General features: G+C 42.2%; 1 protein-coding gene across 1 annotated transcript in view; it reads left to right on the top strand.

Moving 5' to 3' along the window:
- The window catches only part of WDR97 (WD repeat domain 97), a gene marked incomplete at its 5' end in the record, with an annotated part of 527,575 nt that overhangs the window by 394,002 nt on the left and 106,152 nt on the right, over positions 1-27,421 (top strand). The gene's annotated exons all lie outside the window — the stretch shown is intronic.

The following is a 27,421-nucleotide window of genomic DNA, read 5'->3' as shown; positions in this document are numbered from 1 at the left end:
AGGGATAATATTATAGTCCATATAGCAGCAACAGTTCAAAAAGCAGTTGTCACATTCCAGGGAGAATTAAAAACAATATCCAAATAAATATTCATCTAAAAAGTTTAGAAAAATGATGGAAAAAAGTCCACAGGTGGAAGAATATCGAAATTCGAATATATGAACGGGGGTGCCACCCGCACACGCAGGGGGGGTTTCCGAGTACCTAGAAACCCCCCCTGCCCGTTGCTCCATCACCGCCGGCCCGGCGAGCAGCTGAGCAAAATAACTATTTTTTTTTTTTTAAAGAAGAGACGCTGCCTGGGGGAGCTGTAGGGGGAGCTGTAGGGGGAGCTGCTGCACGCAAGCTCCTCCCAGTCAGTTCCCATAGCGGCACCGTGACCAGAGTGGATGAGAGCGCTTATCACCGGGACACTGTTTGTGTCCAGCACTGCCAACGCTGACGAGTCCTGGAGCCGCACAACGTAGGTGGGGGTGCTGGGGGGTGGGGGAGGGGGGGTCGGAGGATTATGTTTAATAAACTACGGGAGATCACTGCTGCAAGTACTTGCGGGGGGGGGGGGTAAGGCGGGCGGGGGGCTTTCGGAGGATAGTATTTAATAAATGATGTCAGACGAGTGCTGCATTTGCTTTTTGGGGGGGGGATAATTATGCCAGAGGACTGCTGCATTTGTGGGGGGTGGGGGGGATGGATGATTATATTTAATAAATGATGCTAGAAGACTGCTGTATTTGTGGGGAGGGGGGGGATAATATTTAATGATGCCAGAGGACTGCTTTTGGCTCTGCATTCGTGTTTTTTAGGTGAGCGCTGCGGTGTGTGTCTGAGTGTGTCTTGTCAGTGTGTGTATATGTACAAGTGTGCTGGTCTGTGTGTGTGTGTGCGTGTATATGAGTGTGTCGGTCAGTGTGTGTATATCTGTGTGTGTGCGTGTATATGAGTGTGTCGGTCAGTGTGTGTATATAAGTGTGTCGGTCTGTGTGTGTGTGTGTGTGTATGAGGGTGTTGGTCAGTGTGTGTGTATGAGGGTGTTGGTCAGTGTGTGTGTATGAGTGTGTCGGTCAGAGTGTGAGTGTATGAGTGTGTTGGTCAGTGTGTGTGTGTGTGTATGAGTGTGTCGGTCAGTGTGTGTATGAGTGTGTCGGTCAGTGTGTGTGTGTGTATGAGTGTGTCGGTCAGTGTGTGTGTGTGTCTATGAGTTTGTCGGTCAGTGTGTGTGTATGAGTGTCGGTCAGAGTGTGTGTGTGTATGAGTGTGTCAGTCAGTGTGTGTATGAGTGTGTCGGTCAGTGTTTGTGTATGAGTGTGTTGGTCAGTGTGTGTGTATGAGTGTGTCGGTCAGTGTGTGTATGAGTGTGTCGGTCAGTGTGTGTGTGTGTGTGTGTATGAGTGTGTCGGTCAGTGTGTGTGTGTCTATGAGTGTGTCAGTCAGTGTGTGTGTGTGTGTGTGTGTATGAGTGTCGGTCAGAGTGTGTGTGTGTATGAGTGTGTCAGTCAGTGTGTGTATGAGTGTGTCGGTCAGTGTGTGTGTATGAGTGTGTCGGTCAGTGTGTGTGTGTGTGTATGAGTGTGTCGGTCAGAGTGTGTGTGTATGAGTGTGTTGGTCAGAGTGTGTGTATGAGTGTGTCAGTCAGTGTGAGTGTGTCAGTCAGTGTGTGTGTGTGTATGAGTGTGTTGGTCAGAGTGTGTGTGTATGAGTGTGTCAGTCAGTGTGTGTGTGAGTGTGTCGGTCAGAGTGTGTGTGTGAGTGTGTCGGTCAGAGTGTGTGTGAGTGTGTCAGTCAGTGTGTGTGTGAGTGTGTCGGTCAGAGTGTGTGTGTATGAGTGTGTCGGTCAGAATGTGTGTGTATGAGTGTGTCAGTCAGTGTGTGCGTGAGTGTGTCGGTCAGAGTGTGTGTGAGTGTGTCAGTCAGTGTGTGTGTGAGTGTGTCGGTCAGTGTGTGTGTGTGTGTATGTGTGTGTGTGTATGAGTGTGTCGGTCAGAGTGTGTGTGTATCAGTCAGTGTGTGTGTGAGTGTGTCGGTCAGTGTGTGTGTATGAGTGTGTTGGTCAGTGTGTGTGTATGAGTGTGTGTGTATGAGTGTGTCAGTCAGTGTGTGTGTGAGTGTGTCAGTCAGTGTGTGTGTGAGTGTGTCGGTCAGAGTGTGTGTGTATGAGTGTGTCGGTCAGAGTGTGTGTGTATGAGTGTGTCAGTCAGTGTGTGTGTGTGTGAGTGTGTCAGTCAGTGTGTGTGTGAGTGTGTCAGTCAGTGTGTGTGAGTGTGTCGGTCAGAGTGTGTGTGTATGAGTGTGTCGGTCAGAGTGTGTGTGTATGAGTGTGTCAGTCAGTGTGTGTGTGAGTGTGTCGGTCAGAGTGTGTGTGAGTGTGTCAGTCAGTGTGTGTGTGAGTGTGTCGGTCAGTGTGTGTGTGTATGTGTGTATGAGTGTGTCGGTCAGAGTGTGTGTGTATCAGTCAGTGTGTGTGTGAGTGTGTCAGTCAGTGTGTGTGTATGAGTGTGTTGGTCAGTGTGTGTATGAGTGTGTGTGTATGAGTGTGTCAGTCAGTGTGTGTATGAGTGTGTGTGTATGAGTGTGTCAGTCAGTGTGTGTGTGAGTGTGTCAGTCAGTGTGTGTGTGAGTGTGTCGGTCAGAGTGTGTGTGTATGAGTGTGTCGGTCAGAGTGTGTGTGTATGAGTGTGTCGGTCAGAGTGTGTGTGTATGAGTGTGTCGGTCAGAGTGTGTGTGTGAGTGTGTCGGTCAGAGTGTGTGTGTATGAGTGTGTCAGTCAGTGTGTGTGTGAGTGTGTCGGTCAGAGTGTGTGTGAGTGTGTCAGTCAGTGTGTGTGTGAGTGTGTCGGTCAGTGTGTGTGTGTGTGAGTGTGTCGGTCAGAGTGTGTGTGAGTGTGTCGGTCAGAGTGTGTGTGAGTGTGTCAGTCAGTGTGTGTGTGAGTGTGTCGGTCAGTGTGTGTGTGTATGAGTGTGTCGGTCAGAGTGTGTGTGTATGAGTGTGTCAGTCAGTGTGTGTGTGAGTGTGTCAGTCAGTGTGTGTGTGAGTGTGTCTGTCAGTTACGTTTAGTTCAAATGTGGAAATTGCACTGGTAGTTTAAATTTTGTTCGTACATACAGTTACAACTTGTTATTTATATTATTTATTGTTATTTATATTAGAACACTTGAAGTACACAATAAAGTGTATGTTGCAGGCTTATTCTGGTTAGACTTTTTTGTCATTGGTTCTGTAACCATTTATTTGGAAACCCCCCTTTCAAAATAGACACAGGACGCATACCCAGGTCTCACCACATAACAGCCATATGGGGTCCGGCACTCCTCCTAATAATCAATACTTAGCTGCGTGCCTTCACAAAAACAGGATACAATCTAGCACACGGTGCAGCACTGCAGACAGACTTCAATTCAGAGATGCGTCTTCAAGGTCAAAATTCAAGTAGCCAAACACCTTAATGATACTAAGACCTATAGGGAATTACCACAGGATCCAACCAATCTGTTTAGGGACGACTTGAAAAAGGTCCTTGAGTCAGCGATAGATGAAAACATTATACCAGCTAAGCTAAGTGATGCTTTACTTCCACTTCATCCGATGGTCCCGGTGCTGTATAGCATCCCCAAAGTGCACAAATCGATGAAAGACCCCTCAGGACATCCTATAATCTTAGCGCAGAACTCCCTATTTCAACCAACATCGGTTTATTTGGATACTTTGTTTCAACTGTGCATATGTGATCATCCACGGTATTTGTTAGATACCTCTACTGTACTAAAGAGACTGAAAAACCTTCTTATTTTTGATGATGAAATTTGGCTTTGTAGCCTGGACGTGGCAAGTTTATATACCATTATTCAACATGATGTAGGTTTGACTGTAGTGATGAAATTTCTATCAGGACATCCTTTATATACTGGTCCAGACTTGGGTTTGATTATTGAGTTATTGGAGCTTATCCTTACAAAAAAAAATGTTCTATACGATGGTCGATTTTTTTCTGCAATTAATGGGTTGTGCGATGGGGTCCAGTGTGGCCCCATCGTACTCCAATATTTGTATGGCTTTTGTGGAGGAGTTGTTTTTGCGAATGCTGATATAGCACGTCGTATAGCTTTTTATATGAGATATATCGATGACCTCCTAATTTTTTGGAGGGGCCCTAAGGAAGATCTTATTGCGATTATTGACAAACACAATTCTGGTACTAGTCCAGTAAAATTTACGTATAATATAAGCAATACAGTAATTAACTATCTGGATGTTGCTACTTCTATTGAAAATGGGGTGATTAGTACTAGCCTTTTTTCTAAGGAGTCAGACCGCAAAAATCTATTACATGCTACTAGTTGTCATCCACGTAGTTTAATACGAAGTTTGCCGTACTCTCAATTACTGCGGGTTAGACGAATTAGCACAGATGATAAAGTAGGTGAGACACAAATGGATGTGATGATTACTAAATCTAAAGTAATCAGTATGTGTAGGGATGACTTACTCAAAAATAGGAACAACAGAGAGTCCGTGTCGGCTCTAACATGCGTTAATCATTACAATCAAGCTAGCAACAGAATTAATGTGGTAACCAAGAAATTGTGGCCATTAATACAATCAGATGGCAATTTGGATTTAACCAGTAATAAATTAATGCCATGTTATACAGGAGGTAGAAACCTGAGAGATATCTTGGTCAAGACGGATATTACATTCTCTGAGAGAGATAAGGCTGCCGGAGGTTCTGCCAGCAGGGGTTGTGTGAGATGCGCGTGTGTAAATTGTCGTTACCTGATACCGAGAAATGTCTTTTGCCATCCGCTTTCTGGTAAAAAATATACCATTAGATATACTTTAACTTGCAATACTCCTTTTGTTATTTACCAAATTGTGTGTCCTTGTGTGTACATCGGTAAAACCGAAAGACCATTTAAAGAAAGGATGGCAGCTCACCGTTCCTCAATTCGCAGTGCTCTCGCTAAGGGTGCTAGCGAACAACCTGTCGCTAGACACTTTGCCACCACCCCGCACCCTCTGGTAGCTTTGCATTATCGGATGATTGATCACATCCCAGGCTCTATCCGAGGAGGTAATGGTGCTTTAAAACTTATACAGAGTGAGGCCAGGTGGATACACCGTTGGGGACCCTTGTACCCAGGGGGCTCAGTGAGCACCATGGCCTGCAATGCCTCATGTGAATCCATGGATTATTGTGATTACTATGGCCATTATGTGTAACCTTATATTGGTGTGTGCTTTAGTGGATATATATTTTCTAAATATGTGTACTAACATGTATTATGGAGCACTATTAGGTAGCTAAAAATATATAAATGTCTTTATTTTTTAATATTAATTTAGTATAATATTAGCTACTGTTATGTACTCATTGGGTTTATATATTCTCTGTAGCAGGGATGATGCTATAAGTACCTTATTAGCTTTATCTGTTGTGATCTATTGTGTTGACTGATAATATGCCCGGGTGTGCAGTCCCGCCCCGCGACTGTACACGTGTACACTGTGGTGAATAAAGGTAAGTTATGTTTCTTATGTTTTATGTCCAGAAGAAAATGTAAATTAAATATTGACCTTGAACACACATCTCTGAATTGAAGTCTGTCTGCAGTGCTGCACCGTGTGCTAGATTGTATCCTGTTTTTGTGAAGGCACGCAGCTAAGTATTGATTATTAGGAGGAGTGCCGGACCCCATATGGCTGTTATATATATCGATATATATATATATATATATATATATATATATATATATGCTGAAGTACCTGGGATTGCCCGGGTTTAAATCTTCAAGTTATTAAGTTTTATTATTTGATGCCCTCCAAATCCAACCAGGGGAGGCCCAGAATGGGCTCCCTGGGTCAAAGTTCTGCCCAGGCTACACCAACTGCAGGTCCTCCTAGTATGTCTTCTGGGAACCAATCTTATGAAATTTTCATCCAAATTATGTTATGTCGTCCAAATCCATCCAGAGGAAGACCCAGAACAGGCTCCCTGTTCTGCCCATATAACCTATGGTAGGTCCGACCTGGACTCTAACCCCCCTAAAACCTGGCCAGGAAACAACTGGACCACCTTACGTTTGTTTTATCCCAATCGGTGCAGGGGTGTCCGAATGCATAAGCAGACAAAAACAAACACACAGACCAATGAAATTTATATATATTTACGATTTATACACCTATATCCTACAGTGACTGGATTATATATAACACCTACAGAGACTGGATTATATATATAACACCTATATACCACAGACTCTGGATTATATATAACACCTATATCCTTTAGAGACTGGATTATATATATAACACCTATATCCTTCAGAGACTGGATTATATATAACACCTATATCCTTTAGAGACTGGATTATATATAACACCTATATCCTACAGAGACTGGATTACATCCCTTGTATTATATTATGAATACCTATAAGTCGCTATTTAGCGCTGCAAGTCGCTTAAGAAAGAATTTCTTTCCAGTCCAATCGTGTGGTTCCAAAGCACAAAAAGTTATTTATGTAAAAAGGGGTAACACGATGTAAGATTTAACAATTAGAGTAAAAAGCAATGAAAATAGTAACAGCCGATACATACGCGTGTGCACTGGTACCAGTATACAGTCATCAATCCAGACGTCTGCGGTCGCAAGAAGATACCTGTACATTGAGGTCAGCACACATCTTATATACCTTACAGGTTTCACTGTTAACAAAGGGACAAATTGACAGGTTCTCATTGGTTCTTGCTTCTGGTCAATCTGGTCATTGGTCAGTTCATATGGGGTCATCAGGGGTATGGCTCAGTCTTCCAACGGTCACATTGTATAGTTTCCCGCCGAAGAACTGGTTAATACTGGCTACAACACTGCATAATAGTAATAACATTCTATTCAATAACTCCCTATCATCCATAACTAGCGGACGCATGATGCGACTTCTTTGCCGATAGAAACGGATGTCTGCAAATAAACAGGGATTTAGTATGATACCAAACATAACATGTCCACTATATTCTGAACCTTAGATCTCTTTTAAGTACATATTACATCATAATCATTAGATAACAAATACCTTTAATAACTCTGGTTATTCACTATAATGTGTGGGAACCATTTTATATGTATGCGTTCGCATACATGCGTCTGTGTATTGAAATAGCAAATATGTGTCAGTATGTATGTGAATACGCATATGAGCGTCTAGGTGTACGCATGTGTATATACATACGGACGTCTATGTGTATATATATATATACAGATCCACGATCCGGCACTCATAGGGTAATGGCATTACTGCGCTCGGTGTCATCCATAGCAAATCCCAAAGATGAAATCACTGCTATACAAAGTCCCACAGGCGGCACTCAGAGCTGGTTAATAAATGAAGACTTAGTTTCGGCATAAGATGCAATGTTTCAACGCCTTTATTGGTGTTTTTGTCAAGCCAAATACACATTACATAGTGAATAAACAAACTTTAAATAGCGGGCAGCCCTCAGGTGGTCCCGGCGTCTCACACTGCTTCCAGTGTCCGAACACACCCAGAGCAGGAAGCCACGGGCCAACCCCCTGTTACCATAGCAATCCGCCCCCACAACAACATTTACACATTAACACATACATAACAAGTACTTATATAATAATATTCAATAAATCGCGTATCAAAACGCTGAGTTGCCCTAATATGGCACATTACAGATGGCACCAAGTTATGAAAAAACACAAACCTGGAAGGTTAAAGCCAAATTGTACTTGAAGATATATACATACACAAACATTACAAAGTTATCAAACAAGCAGCAGAATAGTCCATCATGATAAAAACCGATGGCAATGAGAACAAACAACCAACATAGGTTATTAATAACTGGATAGACAAGATCCCAGGGTCCAATCAACAGAAACACTGGAGTCCCAGTTTCTCATGTAATCCCCTCGGGGATAAGGTATCCAATTTAACGATCCAACGAGTTTCTACCTGCAGCAATCTACGTGAGCGATCACCACCCCTAGGTAATGGGGGTACATGATCGATGATCCTATACTGTAGGGAAGACAAATTGTGCTTTAGCCTGGCCACAGGCTGTTCACTCGTGTCTGTGGACAAGGCTGTGCATATGGCCGAGCAGTGCTGCGCCATACGCTCTCTAAAACCCCTTTTACACCAAAGCTAAAACCCGGGTTATTGAAGGGTTAACCCGGGCAGCTCCCTGGTGTAAAAGGGGAGAGTGTTGGATCGCCAGGTCGAGTGACCCGGCAATCCAACCCTGGTAACTAGCAGGGTATAACACGGGCGTAGCCCATGAAACCCTGCTGTGAGAACAGCGCACTCCGGGTCACGATGACCTGGAGTGCGCTGCAAGCCGGCCGATTGATCCAGCTTCAGTGGCGCTTGGAGATGACATCATCTGCAAGCGACCACTTACACGCAGGGAAAGCCGGGTCTATGCAGACCCGACTCCAGTGTGAGCGGCGCTGACTCAGGGATATCCTGAGTCGGCGCCGGCAAAATTCCGAGTCTGATCCGGATAGGAACCCTGTTCCAACTCTGGGTCAGACCCAGAATTTTGGTGGAAAAGGGGTATAATGGTGGGTACACACTACACGATATGCTCCCTGAGCGATATCGTGTAGTGTGTCCCCGGCAGGCTGTGCTCAGTGTCGTTCATGACATTGAGCACAGCCGCTGAACGATATATTTAATGATATCGTTCAGCGCCGGGCTCTCTCACCCATTCCCTGACATGCAGCAACCTGACGAGATCGTCAGGTTGGCCTGCATGTCAGCCCGATGAACGAGGATGACGAACGACCCGCGGGAACGCGCGTCGTCGTTATCGTTCATCTTTTTGGGGTTAAAAATGGACGATAAAGTGGATGACTGAACGATAACGATATCGTTCAGTCATCCACTTTATCGCCCAGTGTGTACGCACCTTAAGTGTGCGCTCAGTCTTCCCTATGTAAACCTTTGAACAGACAGGTGATAGCGTATGTTATATTTTACCCCTGTATATGGGTGTCAAATTACAGAACCCTATAGGAAGACAAAACCGGAGCAGTATAGAAGTCACCCCGGTGATGATAGGAGAGAACTGTTGCATGATGGGATTGGCTGAACAGTGGTATTTAAATCCTCCCTCTGGTGGGTCTCAGCTCTATAAGCCTTGAAAAAGCCATTAAGCGAAATGCACATTGGCGTCTATCGCGTGCTGCTCTATATAATGTGAAATGTTCTAATATTTACATGTGTGATACAGTGAAGACGAGGATTGTCTATTTGATATAAAAAGATCTAACTTGCCCTAAACAGTAAACGAGATACCAAGCTCGCGATTCAGGGGAGATTACAGCGAGAGTGCGGGTGGGACGATAGTAACGCCGTTCCCGGCATCAGATGTGTAGCGCCCGGGGACTCCTATAAAATAAGAATAAATGTGAGGACAGACATTGCTAGATCCCGGCACCACATGTAGAATACATTAAGGCTGATTAACTTCTGCACACTAGTGAGACATACATCCGTCTTCATTCATTAATCTAATTACTGACAGTTTTATTGCTCTGTTGTATTAGCACAGGGAGAATAATTAGAGAGAATAGAAATTAATAGCAAAGATAAATTGCTGCAGAAATAGTCTATTCCGGTGTCTCTAGAACTAGAACAACTTTCCTGTCATTACTGGTTAATGGAAATGTTTCCTTATCTCAATTTGCTACAATAATAAGTAACATTGTGTTTATGATCTGTGGTAAAGACCTTTTACATTATCTGACAGTACTTATATCTGCTGGCTAACCAGTACTTATATCTGCTGGCTAACCAGTACCAGTACTTATATCTGCTGGCTAACCAGTACCAGTACTTCTATCTGCTGGCTAACCAGTACCAGTACTTCTATCTGCTGGCTAACCAGTACCAGTACTTCTATCTGCTGGCTAACCAGTACTTCTATCTGCTGGCTAACCAGTACCAGTACTTCTATCTGCTGGCTAACCAGTACTTATATCTGCTGGCTAACCAGTACCAGTACTTCTATCTGCTGGCTAACCAGTACCAGTACTTATATCTGCTGGCTAACCAGTACTTATATCTGCTGGCTAACCAGTACTTATATCTGCTGGCTAACCAGTACCAGTACTTATATCTGCTGGCTAACCAGTACCAGTACTTATATCTGCTGGCTAACCAGTACCAGTACTTATATCTGCTGGCTAACCAGTACCAGTACTTCTATCTGCTGGCTAACCAGTACCAGTACTTATATCTGCTGGCTAACCAGTACCAGTACTTCTATCTGCTGGCTAACCAGTACCAGTACTTCTATCTGCTGGCTAACCAGTACCAGTACTTCTATCTGCTGGCTAACCAGTACCAGTACTTCTATCTGCTGGCTAACCAGTACTTATATCTGCTGGCTAACCAGTACCAGTACTTCTATCTGCTGGCTAACCAGTACCAGTACTTATATCTGCTGGCTAACCAGTACTTATATCTGCTGGCTAACCAGTACTTATATCTGCTGGCTAACCAGTACCAGTACTTATATCTGCTGGCTAACCAGTACCAGTACTTATATCTGCTGGCTAACCAGTACTTATATCTGCTGGCTAACCAGTACCAGTACTTATATCTGCTGGCTAACCAGTACCAGTACTTCTATCTGCTGGCTAACCAGTACCAGTACTTCTATCTGCTGGCTAACCAGTACCAGTACTTCTATCTGCTGGCTAACCAGTACTTCTATCTGCTGGCTAACCAGTACCAGTACTTCTATCTGCTGGCTAACCAGTACTTATATCTGCTGGCTAACCAGTACCAGTACTTCTATCTGCTGGCTAACCAGTACCAGTACTTATATCTGCTGGCTAACCAGTACTTATATCTGCTGGCTAACCAGTACTTATATCTGCTGGCTAACCAGTACCAGTACTTATATCTGCTGGCTAACCAGTACCAGTACTTATATCTGCTGGCTAACCAGTACCAGTACTTATATCTGCTGGCTAACCAGTACCAGTACTTCTATCTGCTGGCTAACCAGTACCAGTACTTATATCTGCTGGCTAACCAGTACCAGTACTTATATCTGCTGGCTAACCAGTACCAGTACTTCTATCTGCTGGCTAACCAGTACCAGTACTTCTATCTGCTGGCTAACCAGTACCAGTACTTCTATCTGCTGGCTAACCAGTACTTATATCTGCTGGCTAACCAGTACCAGTACTTCTATCTGCTGGCTAACCAGTACCAGTACTTATATCTGCTGGCTAACCAGTACTTATATCTGCTGGCTAACCAGTACCAGTACTTATATCTGCTGGCTAACCAGTACCAGTACTTATATCTGCTGGCTAACCAGTACCAGTACTTATATCTGCTGGCTAACCAGTACCAGTACTTCTATCTGCTGGCTAACCAGTACCAGTACTTATATCTGCTGGCTAACCAGTACCAGTACTTATATCTGCTGGCTAACCAGTACCAGTACTTCTATCTGCTGGCTAACCAGTACTTATATCTGCTGGCTAACCAGTACCAGTACTTCTATCTGCTGGCTAACCAGTACTTATATCTGCTGGCTAACCAGTACCAGTACTTCTATCTGCTGGCTAACCAGTACCAGTACTTCTATCTGCTATTAGGCTCAACACAATCGGAATTAGACAGTCATTTAGGTGTAACAACTTACCTGTTAAAATAAAGTTTGCATGGACAAACACACACATGGAATAGAGGAAATATATATATATATATATATATATATATTATATTATATATATATAGAATTGAAGACAGCACGAGACCTTGTTTTTATATATATTTTTAATTCTTTTCACATTAATAACACTTTCTTGTCTATTACTCTGTACTTGTTTCTAATAAGAAAATAAAAATATTTGTATTTATATTTCGCTTTAGAAGTCCCTATTTCAGGGCATACTGATAAAAATGGGGGACTATTGAAAATTTTTGAGCACTAGTCAGCACTTTATAAAGTCTATTAACTGACAACTTGAAGAGGCAATATATAACCTCCTTCATTATATACCTACCAGCCACAGTATTAAAAACATTTTTTTAAAGCATATCCAATAAAAATGTATATATTTTATTTATCAGAAGGGGTTTGAGTGCGCCCTCATTTACATTCATTCCTTTTCCCTTTTTTTCTTGATATAAATATACCTTATTTTGAATCAATGGGTAACAGCTACAATACATGCAATAAGCACCTATGGTTTAATTCTACACTATAATCCATAGGGGTAGCTAAGAGATCGCCCCTAGTTGTATAAGATGTACTATAGTCTGGTGCGGGATCTTTCTTGATAATCTGTAATAGAAAATACAGAACCTGTTTGGAGGGATCTGCACGGGATACAATTGGGACATCTAAAGCAGCCAATTTAGGAGAACCCAAAAATGACTTTTTCCGTGTCTTGCCCAATTCTGTGATATCATTATGTACTAAGTAATCCCTTCAATGTTTTCCCCTGCGATAGCAAGGCATGAGGCTAGAATGGGATTGGGGTTTGAGGTCCTTATCCGTGGTGATGATCGGCCATAATGACCTCGTGCTCATGTGATTATACTGATTAACCCAAATGTGTCTCTTAGTCCGGAAATTATCTTTGTTCTTTCTCACAAATAATTGGTCAGGGGAAATATTAATAGCTTTAAACCTGGGTCTGTCCAAATCACCTCTCACATAACCCATCTGTAAAAATGGATTATACACGATATCCAATTGTCGCAAACCTTCCTCACGATCCCTGGCGATTCTCAGGGCACGAAGGAACGGTGAGAAAGGTAATGTATGCGTCAGTGGTGCAGGATGTGCGCTGCTGGCTAGTAAAAAATTGTTCCTGTCAGTTGGTTTAACAAACAACGATGGTAATAACCGACCCATACTTTTTGTCAATGTCACATCTAAAAAGTTGATGCATTGCAAGTCCATAGAATATGAACTTAACCGATGTATCTAAGCTATTATAGCCTTCAATCAGCTCCGCAAAAGATTGCATAGAGCCTCCCCAAATGACAAATAGGTCATCAATGTATCGAAAATAGGCTAACACCTGCCTAGCCACATTTGGATCCGAGAAAAAGATATCGTGCTCAGTTGAAAACATGAACGCATTGGCGTACGATGGGGCCACATTCGACCCCATCGCACAACCAGACAATTGTAAGTAAAAGGACCCATCATACATAAAGTAATTACGGGTCAATACTAGCTCCAAGAGCTCCATAAACAATTCAATGCAAGGATCTTTATACAAAGGATTGTTGGTAATTAACCTCCTGGTAGCCTGTATACCTGCAACATGAGGGATACACGTATACAGGTTAACCACATCCACTGAACATAACACACAATCTTTAGGTAAAACTGATAGAGCATGCAACAAGCTGTTGGTATCTTTTAAAGATGTGCGCCTTGCCTGTACACATGGTTGTAACAAAGCATCCAGGTAGGTTGAAATCGGTTGAAATAAAGAGCCTCTCGCTGCAATAATAGGCCGCCCTGGCGGCTTAGCCGGATCCTTATGTAACTTGGGGATCAGGTAGAATAACGGCCTGATAGGGAAATCAACCTCAAGAGCTCGCTGTACAGCAGCCGAGATCAACCCACCCGTGTGCGCAATAGCAATCACTGTATCCAATTCTCTCTTAAAGGGTGTAGTGGGATCCTGAGGTAATTTTTTATATGTAGCTTTATCACTAAGATGTTTCTCCGCCTCAGTCTTGAAATCCTCAAGGTTCAACACCACTATAGCGCACCCCTTGTCGGCTTGGCGAAACACTACATCATCGTATGCCGACATATTCTTTAACGCAGATTGCTCTGCTTTAGATAAATTCCAAAATCTTGGTTTTGTAGTATTAGGATCCTCGCAAATGGTTTTATCCAATAAACGTATGAATGTTTTTAAAGCATCATTGCTGCTAACAGGGTCAAAAGTAGACCTCCTTTGTAACTTCTGAAGTTGTGGCGGTACATCCGATGGCACAGGTACGTTATCAGCAAAAAATTCTTTAATTTTAATGCTCTTATTGAGCATAAAAGACTCCACTTTCCACTGTAGATTGTCAAAGGGGACCGTTGGAACAAAAGAAAGGCCTTTTCTCAACACTGATAATTCATCAGAAGATAAAACTTGGCTTTATAAGTTAAAGACTAGGTCCTGCGTCCCCTTGGTGGTCGTCCTCTGCCTCTTGTTCTGTTGCCCTCTGCGGGTACGTATGGGCCTGGTCCTAAAAAACGGGCCCTGGTGCGGTTACCCACCGGTGAATGTGCCCATACTCTCAGGTTTTTTGTGGTGATAAGATCTGTATCACTTTCTGTGGTAGAAGTATCAAACTTAGACCTATATAGAGTGCGCCGAAACAGAGGCCGCCTGTCTGTTTTAGGATAGGCTCCTGTGAGCCAATGATAGACACGCTGTTGTTCATAGTCCAGGTCAACCTTTTTTCTCTTATAGAGCTGAGACCCACCAGAGGGAGGATTTAAATACCACTGTTCAGCCAATCCCGTCATGCAACAGTTCTCTCCTATCATCACCGGGGTGACTTCTATACTGCTCCGGTTTTGTCTTCCTATAGGGTTCTGTATTTTGCCGCCCATATACAGGGGTAAAATATAACATACGCTATCACCTGTTGTTTATGCCATCACTTGTCTGTTCAAAGGTTTACATAGGGAAGACTGAGCGCACACTTAAGGTGCGTACACACTGGGCGATAAAGTGGATGACTGAACGATATCGTTATCGTTCAGTCTTCCACTTTATCGTCCATTTTTAACCCCAAAAAGATGAACGATAACGACGACGCGCGTTCCCGCGGGTCGTTCGTCATCCTCGTTCATCGGGCTGACATGCAGGCCAACCTGACGATCTCGTCAGGTTGCTGCATGTCAGGGAATGGGTGAGAGAGCCCGGCGCTGAACGATATCATTAAATATATCGTTCAGCGACTGTGCTCAATGTCATGAACGACATTGAGCACAGCCTGCCGGGGACACACTACACGATATCGCTCAGGGAGCATATCGTGTAGTGTGTACCCACCATTATACCCCTTTTCCACCAAAATTCCGGGTCTGACCCAGAGTTGGAACAGGGTTCCTATCCGGATCAGACTCGGAATTTTGCCGGCGCCGACTCGGGATATCCCCGAGTCGGCGCCGCTCACACTGGAGTCGGGTCTGCATAGACCTGGCTTTCCCTGCGTGTAAGTGGTCGCTTGCAGATGATGTCATCTCCAAGCGCCACTGAAGCTGGATCAATCAGCCGGCTTGCAGCGCACTCCAGGTCATCGTGACCCGGAGTGCGCTGTTCTCACAGCAGGGTTTCATGGGCTACGCCCGTGTTATACCCTGCTAGTTACCAGGGTTGGATTGCCGGGTCACTCGACCTGGCGATCCAACACTCTCCCCTTTTACACCAGGGAGCTGCCCGGGTTAACCCTTCAATAACCCGGGTTTTAGCTTTGGTGTAAAAGGGGTTTTAGAGAGCGTATGGCGCAGCACTGCTCGGCCATATGCACAGCCTTGTCCACAGACACGAGTGAACAGCCTGTGGCCAGGCTAAAGCACAATTTGTCTTCCCTACAGTATAGGATCATCGATCATGTACCCCCATTACCTAGGGGTGGTGATCGCTCACGTAGATTGCTGCAGGTAGAAACTCGTTGGATCGTTAAATTGGATACCTTATCCCCGAGGGGATTACATGAGAAACTGGGACTCCAGTGTTTCTGTTGATTGGACCCTGGGATCTTGTCTATCCAGTTATTAATAACCTATGTTGGTTGTTCTCATTGCCATCGGTTTTTATCATGATGGACTATTCTGCTGCTTGTTTGATAAGTTTGTAATGTTTGTGTATGTATATATCTTCAAGTACAATTTGGCTTTAACCTTCCAGGTTTGTGTTTTTTCATAACTTGGTGCCATCTGTAATGTGCCATATTAGGGCAACTCAGCGTTTTGATACGCGATTTATTGAATATTATTATATAAGTACTTGTTATGTATCATGTTTTTAAATGTATGTGTTAATGTGTAAATGTTGTTGTGGGGGCGGATTGCTATGGTAACAGGGGGTTGGCCCGTGGCTTCCTGCTCTGGGTGTGTTCGGACACTGGAAGCAGTGTGAGATGCCGGGACCACCTGAGGGCTGCCCGCTATTTAAAGTTTGTTTATTCACTATGTAATGTGTATTTGGCTTGACAAAAACATCAATAAAGGCGTTGAAACATTGCATCTTATGCTGTGACAAAGTCTTCATTTATTAACCAGCTCTGAGTGCCGCCTGTGGGACTTTGTATAGCAGTGATTTCATCTTTGGGATTTGCTATGGATGACACCGAGCGCAGTAATGCCATTACCCTATGAGTGCCGGATCGTGGATCTGTGTATATATATATATATTATATATATATATATATATATATATATATATGTGTGTGTGTTATGTCCGTCAGTGTATGTGTATTGTGGATTCGCATTGGTGCACATTGGATTGCACCGATGCAAAGTAGCGTCCTAATAATACGTCATCCGACCATAGATGACTATATCATCAGATAATAATTGTACAGCGATCATATCCAATTATTTGACTTTGACAGTCCACCCTTTGATAGCAAACATAAAACTATCACATTCTATTCTTAACCTTTTTAGTCATGCATAATAAATTATTATTCAATGTTCTAGATGGTTCAATGAGCGAATTGTGTCATACCATCAGTAATGCGCTTCAAGAAAAGGTAAAACAACCCTTATACACACTCAGCGGATCTATAGGGGACCATTGGTATGATGTGGGACCTCATCGAACCTATAAAGGAAGTTTGGGGGGAAATTGAGACTACATTATCTATGATGTTTAACAGAACATTTACAATATATTTTACTATACATGACCAAGCCTATTCATGTTATTATCTGATGGTACATTCAATTTCAGGATTGTAATGCAGTTCTTTATCAACCTTTATACTAATCATTTCATCATGTGTAAGGGTCATTACCTCTGGGACCAATTTACCTGTAAAACATAAACCCTTGGAACTCTGAGATAACCAAGAATAAGCCCTTCTTCCACATAGTATACATTATCTGGGAGGACATATGGTATATTACGATCCTGCACAATATCGCATAGTATACATTATCTGGGAGGACATATGGTATATTACGATCCTGCACAATATCGCATAGTATACATTATCTGGGAGGACATATGGTATATTACGATCCTGCACAATATCACATAAAGTTTTAACAAAACTACCTATACCTATTGTCCTCATCTGCTCAAGGCACGTTTCAGCCTGAATAACATTTTTACAATAACCCATAGGAACTTTTCCAATAGATACCACATTCGGTTTGTTCCTATGTCCTCGTCTCTGGGGTTCATCACTACTGGTGTGGGGAGCCATTGTCTGATTCCATAAGTCTGCTTCCCAATTCTCCAATCTTTCTATGTATGAAATGTTCAGACACAGCAAAGGCCGATCTATGGAGTATTGGTGCAGCTTTAAACTAGGGGACCTCGTGATGTTATACTTCCCATCTATGGACCTCCCTCCCCGTAATTCAAGGAACTCAGGGAAATTTAATGGGAATGGTACTAATCCTACATTATGTTATCCCTGAGGCACGTGAGTGCACACCCAACATTCAGTCTGGTTTAAAACCTTACCCACTAAGGAATGGTAATCCTCTAAAGGATGCTTGCCCAAATACAGATTACTCTTGGACTGGCATCGTTGGTTGCATTTTTCATCAACTATGGATCCACAGTACTCACAGATACAATATTCCTCAGACAATAGCCCCTCACACTGTCTCCGAGTTCCATGGCTAACAGATCTCTTAACAATCCCTGAACTGAGTTTGACCATATGTTGCCCTGCTTATTCTATTGCTCTCTCCTCTGACTTCACTCTATCGACATCACTATCGACCTCCCTCTCCGTCATCTGTTCTCCATCACAGATATAGGAAATCCTGAAACAAATAAGAATGAGAAGAACCCTGGAACAAGAAGAAGACACAGAAACAGATCGCCACTCCATTGCTGGAATAGTAATCTGTACACGTCTCTGGCTCAGGTGTTTTCACTGCAGTCTTTAGTTCTCCCAGAACAGGCTCGCAATCGACAGGTCCACGTTGTCTGTCTTGACTTCACCTTGTACCTCCTTCGGGTGGTTGACCTTTCTGCAGTGAGTGGAATGGACCCAGGTATCTTTCTGCTACCTTCAAAGATGTGGTACTTGTCATCAACACCTGGTAAGGACCTTCCCACCAGTCTGTCAAACAACCTGAGCGTAAGAAATTTCGGATCATAACATATTCTCCAGGTTTAACGTCATGACAGTTTGTTTCTGGCATATCAAGTAACAACATTTTCAGTTTCTGTTGCTGCTGCTTCAGCTGTCTACTCATTTTTATAAGATATTGCACAGTAAACTCATTATTACTCTTCAAATCATCCTGTGGACTTATAATGAAATGAGGTTGCCTCCCAAACAGTATCTCAAAGGGGGACAGATTAAGAGGAGGTCTGGGAGTGGTTCTGATGCTATGGAGGACGAGCAGTAAGGCTTCTGACCATCCTAATCCAGTTTCAGCCATGATCTTACTCTGTTTATTCTTAATAGTACCATTCACTCTCTCCACATTGGCACTGGCTTGGGTCAGTAGTGGGTGTGAAGTCTACTATTAATTCCCATTAGCTTACACATGTTCTGGAAAACATCACCAGTAAAATGAGTACCCCTATCACTTTCTATGATTTTAGGGATACCGTATCTGCATACAAATTCCTGAACAATCTTTTTGGCAGTAAAAACAGCAGTATTAATGGCAGCTGGATATGCCTCTACCCAATTAGAAAATACATCAGTACAAACTAATACACACTTGAGATTCCTGCAAGGTGGTAATTGAATGAAGTCAATTTGTATTACCTGAACAGGACCATCTGTCGGAGGGATATGGGATGGCTCGGTTGGTATTGTCTTCCCGACATTTTTCCTCAAACAAGTCAGACAGGACATTGCTTTCTTTTCAGCTTGATAAGAATAGCCTGGTGCACACCAATATGCTCTGACCAACTTGCACATACCTTCTTTTCCCAGGTGAGTCAGACTGTGCGCTGCCTCAGCCAGGCTTGAGTAGTATGCCCTGGGAGCAACAGGCCTACCTTGTCCATCTCTCCAGAGTCCTGAGGACTCCTGATCACATCCCTTCGATCTCCAGACCGCCTTTTCCTGTATGGAACACAAATCTTGCATTTCAATTAATTTCTGTGTGTCTATTGTCTGGAAGACCATCACTTTGTTTGTTGGTATATTTATGCGTAACCCTGCTGCCCATTCGGCAGCTTCATCTGCTCTGTTATTGCCCATCGACACCTGGTCTTCTTTGCATGTTTGGGATTTGCATTTGATGACAGCTACTGCCTTTGGTAATTGAATTGCTGTCAGAAGTCCCTTTATGTGCTGTGAATGTGCTACTGGTGTGCCTGCTGCTGTCATAAAGTTCCTAAGATGCCAAAGAGCCCCAAAATCATGTACTACCCCGAAGGCATACCTAGAGTCAGTGTATATGTTAGCTGATTTACCTTCTGCCAACTCACATGCTCTCCTTAATGCCACCAGTTCAGCCACCTGGGCTGAGTGAGGTGGACCAAGTGGTTCAGCTTCTACAACATCCTCGTCATTTACAACAGCATAACCTTAGCATAATTCTCCTGTGTCTGTCTATGACAACTCCCGTCCATGTAAAACGTCAAATCTACATCTTCTAATGGTGTGTCACATTTGTCTGGTCTTGCAGTAAAGGTCTGATTCAAATACTCCATACAATCATGTGTGTCAGTATACCTGCAAAACTCGCCTTCAACCAGAAACTCACCTTCCTCCACCCTTTGTGCATCTCGAGGCACATATGGTAAGTACGTTGCTGGATTTAATGTATTGCACCGTTTAATGGTAGTATTTGCAGGTGCCATGAGAGCTAGTTCCCATTTTGTGAACCTTCCTGAAGAGACATGTCTGGTTTGGGCAGAATTTAACAAAGCAGATACTGCATGCGGTGTATAGACAGTTGTATCATACCCTAATACTATGTCTTCACTCTTATTTACCAGAAGAGCAGTTGCAGCTACACTTCTTAAACACGTAGGGAGTGATCTTGTATGCTACAGGTCTGCTAGCATCACCATGTTTCTGTGTGAGGATACCTGCTGCACAGCCATCAGCTTCCGTACAATATAACTCAAAGGGTTTTTCATAATCTGGTATTCCCAAGCAAGGTGCTCTCGTCAGATTATCCTTAAGGTTAAGGAGAGCCTGCTCTGTCTCCTCAGTGTGTGTGACACGGTCGGGTTTTGAGGATGAAACTAAGTCCTGCAATGGTAATGCCAAAATAGAAAAACCTGGCATCCACGTTCTGCAGTATCCACACATGCCCAAGAAGGATTTGCTGCTGGTTTTGCGGCAATGTCATGATCTGTATGGCCTGAATTCTGTCCATTGTCAAGTTTCTTACACCCTGTGTTAGATAGTGTCCCAAGTATTTGACCTTAGTCTGGCATGGCTGTAATTTGTCCTTTGCAACCTTGTGCCCTGTTTGTGAGAGATGAAACAACAACAGTTTAGTATCATTTAAACATGACACAAACAAATCAGAGCACAATAACAAATCATCTACATATTGAATGAGGACAGATCCATTGCTTGGTTGAAAAGATTGCAAACCTTCGTGTAAGGCCTGAGAGAAAATACTGGGGCTATCTATGAAACCCTGGGGCAATCGTGTCCATGTGTATTGTACCCCTCTGTAGGAAAATGCAAATAGATATTGACAGTCAGGGTAAAGAGGAACAGAGAAGAATGCAGAACATAAATCAATGACAGTAAAATGGGTAGCAGACGTGGAATCTGCATGAGGACGACAGCTGGATTGAGCATTACGGGGAATTGGCTTTCAACAATGTTGTTAACCCCCCTAAGATCCTGTACTAATCTATAGCCCCTTCCCCCAGCCTTCTTCACTGGAAAAATGGGAGTGTTGGCTGGACTAGCTTTACGAATTAAAATCCCTTGTTGCAATAACCTTGCAATTATGGGATACACCCCTATCTCCACCTCTGGCTTTAATGGGTACTGAGGGATTTTTGGAGCCTGCCTACCACTCTTCCAGTTAACCATTACAGGGGCTACATTTGCCATCAATCCAGTGTCCTGTCCATCTTTGGTCCAGAAGGAACCCGGTATTTGCAATAACATTTCTTTTACCTGAGATGGACTTTATTCTAGAACAGCAGAGTGCAACATTAACCTTTGTGGTGTGTCCAATATATCCTGTACCTCATGTGCAACCTTTTCCAGTATATCTAGGTATATACCATCAGGGGTACAGTATATGCCACATCCCATTTTACACAGCAAATCCCTTCCTAGCAGGTTAGTAGGAGCCGCCGCTGCCAGGAGAAAGGAATGCTTGGTGTGCAGTGGCCCGATAGTAACTTCTGCAAATCTGGTTAGAGGGTAAAGATGTACCCTCCCCGTTACTCCCATTGCTGGTATGGTCTTGTTGGTAACCTGTAAATTAAATGGAGAAGTTATCACTGATCTGGTCGCCCCTGTATCTGCAAGAAAAGTGTGTTTAGTACCAGATATATCAACTGTCATTGTAGGTTCTTCCCTAGTTTTCTCAGGTAACCTGACTGGCTATAGACTACAGGTATGACCCTAGCACTGACTATCACTCTCCAGCAGAGCGTTTGCTGTCACTATGTGAGCGGGTAACTGCTGGAAATTTCCTGAATCTTGCGAGTGCCCTCTCTGTGTGTATCTTTGTGTTCCCTTCCCAGGTGGCCCCCGATTTCTCAATTTACAGTCCCTTCTTATGTGTCCCTCTTTGTTACACTTATAACACCTTACTGTATAACTTCGTTGCTGGTATGTGTTGTAGTTATGTGGCTGTGTAGGTAATCTCTCTAAAGCCTGAATGCTCACTGCATTAACCTCTCACTCTGCCTCTTTCTTCCTGGAAATGTTCTTATCATGTTCTATAGCAGATTCTCTAAGTGCATCTACAGTGATTCCTCTCCAGTTAGCTAGAGAGGTTTGCACCCTGGTCTTTAGATTATCTTTGAGACCATCCATTAGTACCGTAACAGCTACTTCCCTGTGGTGTACATCATGTTTATGTCTGCTATCCATGTGTACTGGGTTATTGCTAGCAGCGCTCTGGGCGAAATAATCTGCTGCAGATTCTTTTTTTCTGTTTATAGTGAAGATTTTACTCCAGCTCACTACCACTGGAAAGTATATAGCCAATTGTGTGATTATACGTTTTATATTTACCTGGTTATCCTCATCCAATACACAATCCTTAATAAACTTTTGCACATCAGTATTGGAAGGGAGACAGGCCCTTAACACCACTCGCCAATCTTTATTAGTTGGCTCATGAGCATTACCCAAATCTTTAATACATTTTCTGGCATTTGGCTAACTCTTTCCTAGGGTCTGGGAAGTATGACATAATTGAATGTAATTCTGCTCTCGTCCCTGGACAATGCATTGCTACATTCCTTATGGGAACTATACCTTCCTTGTCCGGTTTCCCATTGGGAACTGCTATTGTACGGACAGGATGCATACTTCCCACGTCACTATGTTCAGGATTAATGTCTGGACTTATTGTTTCAGTACCAGGGATGTTCCCTCTTCTATTATGGTCTCCACTAGTCTCACCAATTTCAGCTGCTGCCCCTGCTGGTTGGATCGCTCCCTTTCCTTGTCTCTGTGGAACATCTAGTATATGAACAGCTTGGGCAATGGCTGAAATTACGGTAGGTTCATCATCTTCTACAATAACATTTTCCTTGAGGGGACTTAAATCAGGATATAAGTTACTTGTTACGATTTTTTTATTTTTAGTATCAGCTGTACTTTCACCTGCGGCCGCATATGGCAGCGAGGTGCCCATGCGCTATCTTGTTTGTGCGCGGTAACGCTACCTTGCAGCATGGGTACGCTATTTTGCCACGTGTTCCCCTCGTGCAGCCACAACTTTAAACAATTATTATACTTTACTCTTTTCTTCAAAGACATTACTCATTACCTCCGAATCGAAACTGCCAACTTTGGGAAAGGGTTTCATACATCCTTTGGTCATCTTGACCCATATGTCGCAGTACGCTGTTGCATACGCGCCATACTTCACATTCATTATATACCTTGCCGAACCAGTCGGCCCATCCATAAGCAGCATCTCCTCGACCATCCCTAGCGACTGCTTAGCACCCATCTGGGACAACGCTTTAGCTTCTTTCACTAGGGACTTCGACGGTGGACGAATTCACAAGATGCATCCACTCACTTCCTCCCACGTGTCCACAACCGACCGCTAAGCGTTTGTTTTATCAGCTTTACACAACGAGGAAACAGAAAATAGCCTATGCAATTATTCTGCTTTCCGGACAAATTATACCAAGCGTTGTCTGACCGATTCCTACTTTGAGCTACTCTCCAAGTGGTAGAATTGAAGTATTCCACTAACACTTACCCTTGCCAGGGATTTCCTCCACCACAACCAATTCACAATCACGTACACACAACCATGCGGTCCGATCGCATTGCCCAGAGACACTACCCTATCAATGGACTCTGCGATTACAATTGGAAGTTGACCGAGAAACAACCTCCGGTTTCTCGCCCAGTATACCTATGTATACCTACTCGGTAGTAGTTGTGCCTCGTCAGACACCTACCGGGTCTTTCCTGTCTCGCTCCGACAGTGCCCAAAAAAACCTTTTCCGTTTTCTTTTTCCTTATCACATCACAAGCATACGTTCACATTCACATACCTTTGTTTTCTGGCCAGGAAAATGCTTTCCCTCGTGGCAATACCTATTCAGAGGTTTTAACAAGCGATACAAGACTATCTATCAAAATGATTACTTAAACATGTGACAGTAATACAGGGAAGACGCGTATGCTATTTGCGAATCACCTATTGCAGCGCAAAAGTGACAATAAAAGAAACAGACTTTTCTCACTTGTCCCTGGATTCTAATCAGCGCTCCTTAGATCACAAAAAATGGATATTTGGTTTCACAACACAGAGTACAAAACAGGCTTTAAACAGATTGCGTTCTTACCCGTGTATGATGCGTCCACCCTTTGTTGAGGAATCGAAATCCTTATGATATGCGTGATCAATTAGAGTAAAAAGCAATGAAAATAGTAACTGCCGATACATACGCGTGTGCACTGGTACCAGTATACAGTCATCAATCCAGACGTCTGCGGTCGCAAGAAGATACCTGTACATTGAGGTCAGCACACATCTTATATACCTTACAGGTTTCACTGTTAACAAAGGGACAAATTGACAGGTTCTCATTGGTTCTTGCTTCTGGTCAATCTGGTCATTGGTCAGTTCATATGGTGTCATCAGGGGTATGGCTCAGTCCTCCAACGGTCACATTGTGTAGTTTCCCACCGAACAACTGGTTAAAACTGGCTACAACACTGCATACAAGTAATAACATTCTATTCAATAACTCCCTATCATCCATAACTAGCGGACGCATGATGCGACTTCTTTGCCGATAGAAACGGATGTCTGCAAATAAACAGGGATTTAGTATGATACCAAACATGACATGTCCACTGTATTCTGAACCTTAGATCTCTTTTAAGTACATCTTACATCATAATCATTAGATAACAAATACCTTTAATAACTCTGGTTATTAACTATAATGTGTGGGAACCATTTTATATGTATGCGTTCGCATATGTGCGTCTGTGTATTGAAATAGCAAATATGTGTCAGTATGTATGTGAATACGCATGTGAGCGTCTAGGTGTACGTATGTGGATATACATACGGACCTCTATGTATATATATATATATATATATGTCTGTGTGTGTACGTTATGTGCATCAGTGTATGTGTATTGTGGATTCGCATTGGTGCACATTGAATTGCACAGACGCAAAGTAGCGTCCTAGTAATATGTCATCCAACCATAGACAACTATATCGTCAGATAATAATTGTACAGCGATCATATCCAATTATTTGACATTGACAGTATATAACACCTATATCCTACAGAGACTGGATTACCATTCCTTGTATTATATATAACACCTATATCCTATACAGACTGGATTATATATAACACCTATATCCTACAGAGTCTGGATTATACAGTATATAACACCTATATCCTACAGAGACTGGATTATATATAACACCTATATCCTACAGAGACTGGATTATATATAACACCTATATCCTACAGAGTCTGGATTATACAGTATATAACACCTATATCCTACAGAGACTGGATTACCATACCTTGTATTATATATAACACCTATATCCTATACAGACTGGGTTATATATACTGTAACACCTATATCCTATACAGACTGGGTTATATATACTGTAACACCTATATCCTATACAGACTGGGTTATATATACTGTAACACCTATATCCTTCAGAGACTGGATTATATATACTGTAACACCTATATCCTATACAGACTGGGTTATATATACTGTAACACCTATATCCTATACAGACTGGATTATATATACTGTAACAGCAATATACCACAAAGACTGGATTACTGTCCCTTGTATTATATATAACACATATATCCTACAGAGACTGGATTATCATCCCTTGTATTATATATATAACAGCTATATCCTACAGAGACTGGATTACTGTCCCTTGTATTACTGTATATATAACAACTACATTCTACATAGACTAGATTACCGTGCCTTGTATTATATATATATTACCTATATCCTTCAAATACTGCATTATATATACTGTAACAGCTACTGTATATCCTACACAGACTGGGTTATATATACTGTAACACCTATATCCTACAGAGACTGGATTATATATAACACCTATATCCTACAGAGACTGGATTATATATAACACCTACATCCTACATGGATTGGATTTTATATAACACCTATATCCTACAGAGACTGAATTATATATAACACATATATCCTACAGAGACTGGATTACCATCCTTTGTATTATATATAACACCTATATCCTTAAAATACTGGAATATATATATATATATATATATATATATATATATATATACTGTGACAGCTATATCCTACAGAGACTGGATTACCTTCCCTTGTATTATATATAACACCTATATCCTATACAGACTGGATTATATATAACACCTATATCCTTCAGAGATTTGATTATATATACTGTAACAGTTATATCCTAACACAAATAAAATACAAAACTTGGTAATCCAGTCTCTGTAGGATGTAAGTATTATATATAATACAAAGGATGGTAATCCAGAGTACATAGGGTGTAATGATATGTTATGTAGTACATAGGGTGTAATGATGTGCTATGTAGTACATAGGTTGAAATGATGTGTTATGTAGTACATAGGGTGTAATGATATGTTATGTAGTACATAAGGTGTAATGATGTGCTATGTAGTACATAGGGTGTAATGATGTACTCTGTAGTACATAGGGTGTAATGATATGTTATGTAGTACATAGGGTGTCATGATGTGCTATGTAGTACATAGGGTGTAATGATATGTTATGTAGTACATAGGGTGTAATGATATGTTATGTAGTACATAAGGTGTAATGATATGTTATGTAGTACATAGGGCGTAATGATGTGCTATGTAGTACATAGGGCGTAATGATTTGCTATGTAGTACATAGGGTGTAATGATGTACTCTGTAGTACATAGGGCGTAATGATATACTATGTAGTACATAGGGTGTAATGATATGCTATGTAGTACATAGGGAGTAATGATTTGCTATGTAGTACATAGGGTGTAATTATATGCTCTGTAGTACATAGGGCGTAATGATTTGCTATGTAGTACATAGGGTGTAATAATATGCTATGTAGCACATAGGGTGAAATGATATGCTATGTAGCACATAGGGTGTAATGATTTGCTATGTAGTACATAGGGTGTAATGATATGCTATGTAGTACATACTGTAGGGGGTAATGATCTGCTATGCTCTGTAGTACATAGGGTGTAATGATATGTTATGTAGTACATAGGGTGTAATAATATGCTATGTTGTACATAGGATGTAATGATGTGTTATGTAGTACATAGGGTGTAATGATATGCTCTGTAGTACATAGGGTGTAATGATGTGTTATGTAATACATAGGGTGTAATAATATGCTATGTAGTACACAAGGTGTAATAATATGCTATGTAGTATATAGGGTATAATAATATGCTATGTAGTACATAGGGTGTAATAATATGCTATGTAGTACACAAGGTGTAATAATATGCTATGTAGTTCA

The sequence above is a fragment of the Taudactylus pleione genome, unplaced genomic scaffold, assembly GCF_031769625.1.
Source record: "Taudactylus pleione unplaced genomic scaffold, aTauple2 ptg000991l, whole genome shotgun sequence".
NCBI classification, from domain to species: domain Eukaryota; kingdom Metazoa; phylum Chordata; class Amphibia; order Anura; family Myobatrachidae; genus Taudactylus; species Taudactylus pleione.
This window is presented reverse-complemented; position numbering and strand designations above follow the sequence as displayed.